The following is a 7,119-nucleotide window of genomic DNA, read 5'->3' as shown; positions in this document are numbered from 1 at the left end:
GCTGGCCGGGCCCGCCGCGGAGCACGCCGGGAGTTGTAGTGCGGGGACGGGCCGCAGTGGGGACTGGGTATTGGGGACAGGGGACTGGGGGACTGGGATGGGGACGGGAATGGGATGGGGGAGGGGACTGGGATGGGCGACAGGGTACTGGGATGGGGGACTGGGAACTGGGATGGGGGACAGGGGAACTGGGATGGGGGACAGGGTACTGGGATGGGGGACTGGGAACTGGGATGGGGAATGGGGAACTGGGATGGGGGACTGGGAACTGGGATGGGGAATGGGGGACTGGGATGGGGGACAGGGGGAATGGGATGGGGAATGGGGAGACTGGGATGGGGACTGGGGGATTGGGATGGGGGACAGGGAACTGGGATGGGGAGAAACGGGGACTGGGATGGGGGACAGGGGAACTGGGATGGGGACAGGGAACTGGGATGGGGACTGGGAACTGGGATGGGGAATGGGGAACTGGGATGGGGAAACAGGGAGACTGGGATGGGGGACAGGGATGGGGAACAGGAAACTGGGATGGGGAACAGGGAACTGGGATGGGGGACTGGGGGGACTGGGATGGGGAATGGGGAGACTGGGATGGGGGACAGGGAACTGGGATGGGGGACTGGGAACTGGGATGGGGACAGGGAACTGGGATGGGGAATGGGGAGACTGGGATGGGGGACAGGGGGAATGGGATGGGGGACAGGGGAACTGGGATGGGGGACTGGGAATGGGGATGGGGGACAGGGGGACTGGGATGGGGAATGGGGGGACTGGGATGGGAGACTGGGGGATTGGGATGGGGGACAGGGAACTGGGATGGGGAACAGGGGACTGGGATGGAGGATAGGGGAACTGGGATGGGGGACAGGGAACTGGGATGGGGAACGGGGAACTGGGATGGGGAATGGGGAGACTGGGATGGGGAACGGGGGGACTGGGATGGGGGGTGGGGGACTGGGAACTGGGATCTGGGAACTGGGATGGGGGACTGGGGGACTGGGATGGGGAATGGGGAGACTGGGATGGGGAACAGGGAACTGGGATGGGGAATGGGGGGACTGGGATGGGGGACTGGGAACTGGGATGGGGAACAGGGAACTGGGATGGGGAATGGGGAGACTGGGATGGGGGACAGGGGAATGGGATGGGGGACTGGGATGGGGAACAGGGGGACTGGGATGGGGGACTGGGAATGGGGATGGGGAACAGGGAACTGGTATGGGGGACAGGGATATTGGGGAGACTGGTATGGGGGGACAGAGGGACTGGTATGGGGGACAGGGAACTGGGATGGGGGACTGGGGGACTGGGATGGGGGACAGGGAATGGGGATGGGGAACAGGGAACTGGGATGGGGAACGGCGGGACTGGGATGGGGGACAGGGGAATGGGAACTGGGATGGGGAATGGGGAGACTGGGATGGGGAACGGCGGGACTGGTTTGAAAAGATGGAGCTGGAAAATCCATGGCAATAATCCCATAAAAACTGCAATTGCTCCATCCTGCCAAGGGAGAACTGGAGGATTTTTCATGTATGGATTTTTCATGTATCTTTTTCTCCTGAAAATTACCAATTTTGGAGCAAATGTCCATTTGGGAGAAAATAGCAATTTTGGAGAAACCCAATTTTGCCCCTGCAGGAGGATGAAATTCCATAAATCCATTCTGGTTTGAAATGCTGGAGCTGGAAAATCCAGGCAATAATCCCATAAAAACTGCAATTGCTCCATCCTGCCAAGGCAGAACTGGAGGATTTTTCCAGGCTGGCATCTCTCAAAAAAATGAGATTTTTTCCAAGGAAATTGTGGCTGCTCCGTGCCTGGAATTGTTGGATGGGGCTTGGAGAAATTTGGGACAGTGGAAGTGGAATTGGAGGAGTTTTAGGTCCCTTTAGATCCCAAACCATTCCATGATTCCAAGATTTTTTCCCAGGATCAAACCTTTTGGAACGAGCTCATCTCTGCTGGCTCCAGCTTTACCTGGTAAAGAGCAATAATCAATATCAACAATTCAGATTTAAACTCAATATTTAGAATTCTTCAGGTTTGTATTGCAAAATGATCAGCTAAGCAGCAGCAGGAATTATTTTCTTAAGAATGAAGAGTTGAAATTGAGAATTTTGGTGAAAAATAGCAGGGGGGCAATGGCAGAGACTTGACAAAAAAGAGAATTTTCTGCCTTCCTTGTCCCCTTTGAGTCATTTCCTGCAGAGTCTCTGTGGTTTAACAGTTGCACCACGAAATTCAAATCAGCTGGGTTTAGTTCAAGCCTTTTTTTTTTTCAGGCCTGGTTTAACTTTAGGTCTGACTTAAAAAGGCACCAGAAGGATTTGAAATGTTTGGCACCACCCCTCGAGCAGCACCGTGCGTTCTGAAGGTGCGGGACGCCAAAATTGCTGCAAAAGAAAACCCAACCCACGAATAAATCAAACCAAAAAGCCAAAAATTGGAACTGGGGTGTGAGCACTGCATGAAGAGCCCATGAAAAAACACCAAAAATTCTCTTTCGTGGGGTGTTTTGGACGATTGTCACAAAATTTTGGACAGAATTAACAATTATTACATAAAAGAAAATTCTCTTTCCTTAGGGATTTTTTATTATTGTCACCATTTTTTGGACAGAATGAACAAAATTAAAGGGCAAATAAAATAAAATTCTCTTTCATTAGGTATTTTTGATTATTTTCACAAAATTTTGGACAGAATTAACAATTATTACATAAAAGAAAATTCTCTTTCCTTAGGGATTTTTTATTATTGGCACCATTTTTTGGACAGAATTAACAATTATTACATAAAATAAAATTCTCTTTCCTTAGGGATTTTTGATGATTTTCACAAATTTTTGGACAGAATTAACAATCATTACATAAAAGAAAATTCTCTTTCATTAGGGATTTTTTATTATTGGCCCAATTTTTTGGACAGAATTAACAATTATTACATAAAAAATTTTTCCTTAATTTTTTATTATTGATTTGGACAGAATGAACAAAATTTAAGGGCAAATAAAATAAAATTCTCTTTCGTGGGGTATTTTTTATTATTTTCAAAATCTTTTGACAGATGTGACAAAATAAAAGGGGAAATTTTTAGAATGCTCTTTCATGGGGTATTTTTGATGATTTTCACCAATTTTTTGACAGGCGTGACAAAATTAAAGGGAACTAAAACAAAATTGGGCCTAAAATAGAATAAATGAATAAATAAAATAAATAAAATAACAATTTAATGAGGATAAAAATTTAATAAAATTTAATAAGATAAAATAAAATTTAATAAAATTTAATAAAATTTAATAAAATTTAAATAAAATTTAATAAAATAAAATTTAATAAAATAAATTAAAATAAAATTTAATAAATTAAATTAAATTAAAATAAAATAAAATAAAATAAAATAAAATAAAATAAAATAAAATAAAATAAAATTTGCAATGAGATCTTAGAGATTAAATGAGTTTTTCTTGAGTGAGTGAAGAATGGGATAAGGGGTTCACACCCACGTTGGTAGTGGTGTGGAATAAAGCAAAAATTTGAATTAAAAGGTCCAGATTTTGCATTTTATGCCTCTTTTTTTTTGGTTTGACACCCCTGTAGGGAAAACAGAGCAGAAATGGGATGAGCAAATTTCTGCCCACTTGAGCTGATGAGCAGGAAACCACAGATTTTGGAGAAAATTGGAGAAATCACAGCATAAGGAAATGGGAGAAAAATCAGCATTTCCATGATAATAAATAAAAGAAAAGAGAGAATAAGGAAATGGGAGAAAAATCAGCATTTCCAGGATAATAAATGAGAGAAAAGCAGAGAATAAGGGAATGGGAGAAAAATCAGCATTTCTGTGATAATAAATAAAAGAGAGAATAAGGAAATGGGAGAAAAATCAGCATTTCCAGGATAATAAATAAAAGAAAAGCAGAGAATAAGGAAATGGGAGAAAAATCAGCATTTCCATGATAATAAATGAGAGAAAAGCGGAGAAATGCAGCTTTTCCATGAATTTCTGGGATTGAGCCAGGGCAGGAGAAGGATCCTCTCCTCTCTGGTGTTTGCAGGTTGTGTTCTCCCCCTGGGCTCCTGGCACTGCCCCACAGTCAATAATTCCTAAATTGATTTGCTTTACCCTGAGGTCATCAGGAACTGCTGCTCCCACTTGAGTCATCCCACTGCAATTCTTTTCCTTCATGCAACAACCAACAGGATAATTCAGGGTTTTTTTTTTTTTTTTTCTGAATAAAAGAGGGAAATAAAACTCCAAATTACTTTGTTAAATTCGCATTTAAGTACGCCAGGAAAGTTTCAAAGAAGCCAAAACGAAGCCTTGCCAGGAACCAGGTCCCCACCACGGTGACATCATGGGCTTGGCTTGTCACCACCCAAAAAAAGTCATGAGGCACCAAAAAGGGACAGGGAAACTCCACTTTAAAATGGGCTCTGACCTCCAGAGGCTCCAGTTCCTCTCCTCGGCAAAAGGAACAAAATCATTATGATGAAAATAATTGGAAAAGATTTTTTAGGATGATCCAGTCCGAACCATCAGAAGTGCTGATGACAAAATTCCTTTGAATTCTTTGCTTTTCTAAGCACTGAAAAAGGAGCTGAAATTCTACATTTCCTCACCAGAAGTAGCTCCCAATGCTAAAATACTTGGATTTCATTGGGACACTGACTGGATGATCCCACTGGAGGTGGAAAGTTGGATGTTCTGAGTGCAGATCTGCTCCTGAGATACCCCAAAGTCACAGAGACCTCCTCACACCTCTCAGGTCAAGGCTGTGGATCTTTCCCTCTTTAAGGACAACCAGGAACATATTTCTGTCTCAGCAAGAATTCCAGGTCTTTATCTGCCAGAAGGAGCTAGAAAAACCCACGGATCTGGCAAATTTGCTACGATAAATGCCATAAATAAATAATAACGAATAAATAATAATGAAATAATAAAGAAATAAAATTTAATAAATAATAATAATGAATAAATAATGCTATAAAAACTGCTATAAATGGTGCCCTGCCCCTCCAAAAAAAAACTTTTTCTTCCTCCAGAATTTATTTTTTTCACTGGGCAGCAGCACTTTGCCCTCTGCTGCTGCTGTAGCAAATTCTTAGGGTGGGTGAAATACCCACAAGGGCACGTTCCTGACTTATTTGGCTAATAAGTGACTCATAAATGAGTTGGCCCCATTGTTGTTCCTTATGTTTGAATTTGTTTGCCAATCTTTCCTGCAAAGATCAGCAGAGCTAAAGCCCAGCCCGGGCACTGAGCATGGGGACAGCTCAGCCAGGATCAGGAATCAGCCTCCCCATAAAGAGTTCATTATGGATTCAGCGCCATGGGTCTCGTTGCCAAAAGGAATGCCAAGTGGAATCCCCTCCAAGGCTCCTTGCTCAGCCAAACACAACCTTTGCCCCGGCGTTCGGGACGGGGTGTTCCTAAATCCCCTTGTGTAAGAGGTTGGGCAAGTCCCGATCTCCCTGTTCCCTCTCCAAAGTCGATTGCAACATTCGCTGTTGGATGTGTTTTTGGTGTTTCTGCCAAGCCTGGCGAAGCCTAAAAATCATCCTCGGCTTCTTCTGTTCCATGTAGGGTTCAATACTGGGGTTAGGAAACTCAGAACCATCAGGAGGGACTTTAATGAGCCCTTTCCTTGATCCCCTCAGAGCCTTTTACCATCATTTTCTATCTGTTCTGGCCCAGTGGTTTTCCTCAGTTTCTCATTTTGAATCTTCCCTCAGCCCCCTTCCCCTCATTCCTTGTTTCTCATTCCTTGTTTCTCGTTCCTTCTTTCCCTCACTCCTCTCACATCATTCCTTAAACCCCTTCCCTCACCTCAGTCCTTGCCCCTCAGAGCCTTCCCTCAATCCCCCCAAAACCCTTCCCTGATCCCCCGAGCCCCTTCCTTTGGCTCTTCCCTCAGGGCCTTCCTCCATCATTTTCTATCTGTTCTGCCCCAGGGTTTTCCCTCAGTTTCTCATTTTGAATCTTCCCTCAGCCCCCTTCCCCTCATTCCTTGTTTCTCATTCCTTGTTTCTCGTTCCTTCTTTCCCTCATCCCTCACATCATTCCTTAAACCCCTTCCCTCACCTCAGTCCTTGCCCCTCAGAGCCTTCCCTCAATCCCCCCAAAATCCTTCCCTGATCCCCTCAGCCCCTTCCTTTGGCTCTTCCCTCAGGGCCTTCCCCCATTATTTTTTATCTGTTCTGAGGGTTTTTCTTCAGTTTCTCATTTTGGCTCTTCCCTCAGCCACTTCCCTCAGGGCCTTCCCCCATCATTTTCTATCTGTTCTGCCCCAGGGTTTTCCCTCAGTTTCTCATTTTGAATCTTCCCTCAGCCCCCTTCCTTTCATTCCTTGTTTCTCATTCCTTGTTTCTTGTTCCTTCTTTCCCTCACCCCTCGCATCATTCCTTAAACCCCTTCCCTCACCTCAGTCCTTGCCCCTCAGAGCCTTCCCTCAATCCCCCCAAAACCCTTCCCTGATCCCCTCAGCCTCTTCCTTCAGGGGCTTCTCCCATGATTTTCTATCTGTTCTGGCCCAGGGTTTTTCCTCAGTTTCTCATTTCAGATCTTCCCTCAGACCCCTTCCTCTCGTTCCTTGTTTTCCTCATCCCTCACATCATTCCCTGAGTCCTTTCCTTCACCTCAGTCCTTCCCTCTCAGAGCCTTCCCTCAATCCCCCCAAAACCCCTTCCCTGGTCCCCTCAGGACCTTCCCCCATATTTCATTATCCATTCCACCCCCTTCCCTCATCTCCTCACCCCATTATTGTGTCCCTCACCTCAGTGCTTCCCTCAGCCCCATCCCTGTTCCTGATGTCCCCTTGTCCCCCGTGGATTGGGATATCCCCGAAGTCCCTCACGGGGTGGCTGCAGGCCACACACACACACTCACGCACGGAAATGGATGTCTAAGCAAAAAAAGAAGATAAATAATTCAGTTTTTCTGCACCATACGGAATCTGCCCAGATCAGCCCAGCAAAGAGAGAGTTTGTCCTTGAGTAGTTGTGGGAAGAGCTGAGGTCAGGTATGGCTGAGGGGATCAGGAAGGGGATTGAGATAAAATACTGAGGGAGAAGGACTGAGGGGAGGGAGGGGACTCTGGCCATGATGCGAAGTGAG

This window comes from Camarhynchus parvulus, chromosome 1A (assembly GCF_901933205.1).
Source record: "Camarhynchus parvulus chromosome 1A, STF_HiC, whole genome shotgun sequence".
NCBI lineage: Eukaryota > Metazoa > Chordata > Aves > Passeriformes > Thraupidae > Camarhynchus > Camarhynchus parvulus.
This window is presented reverse-complemented; position numbering follows the sequence as displayed.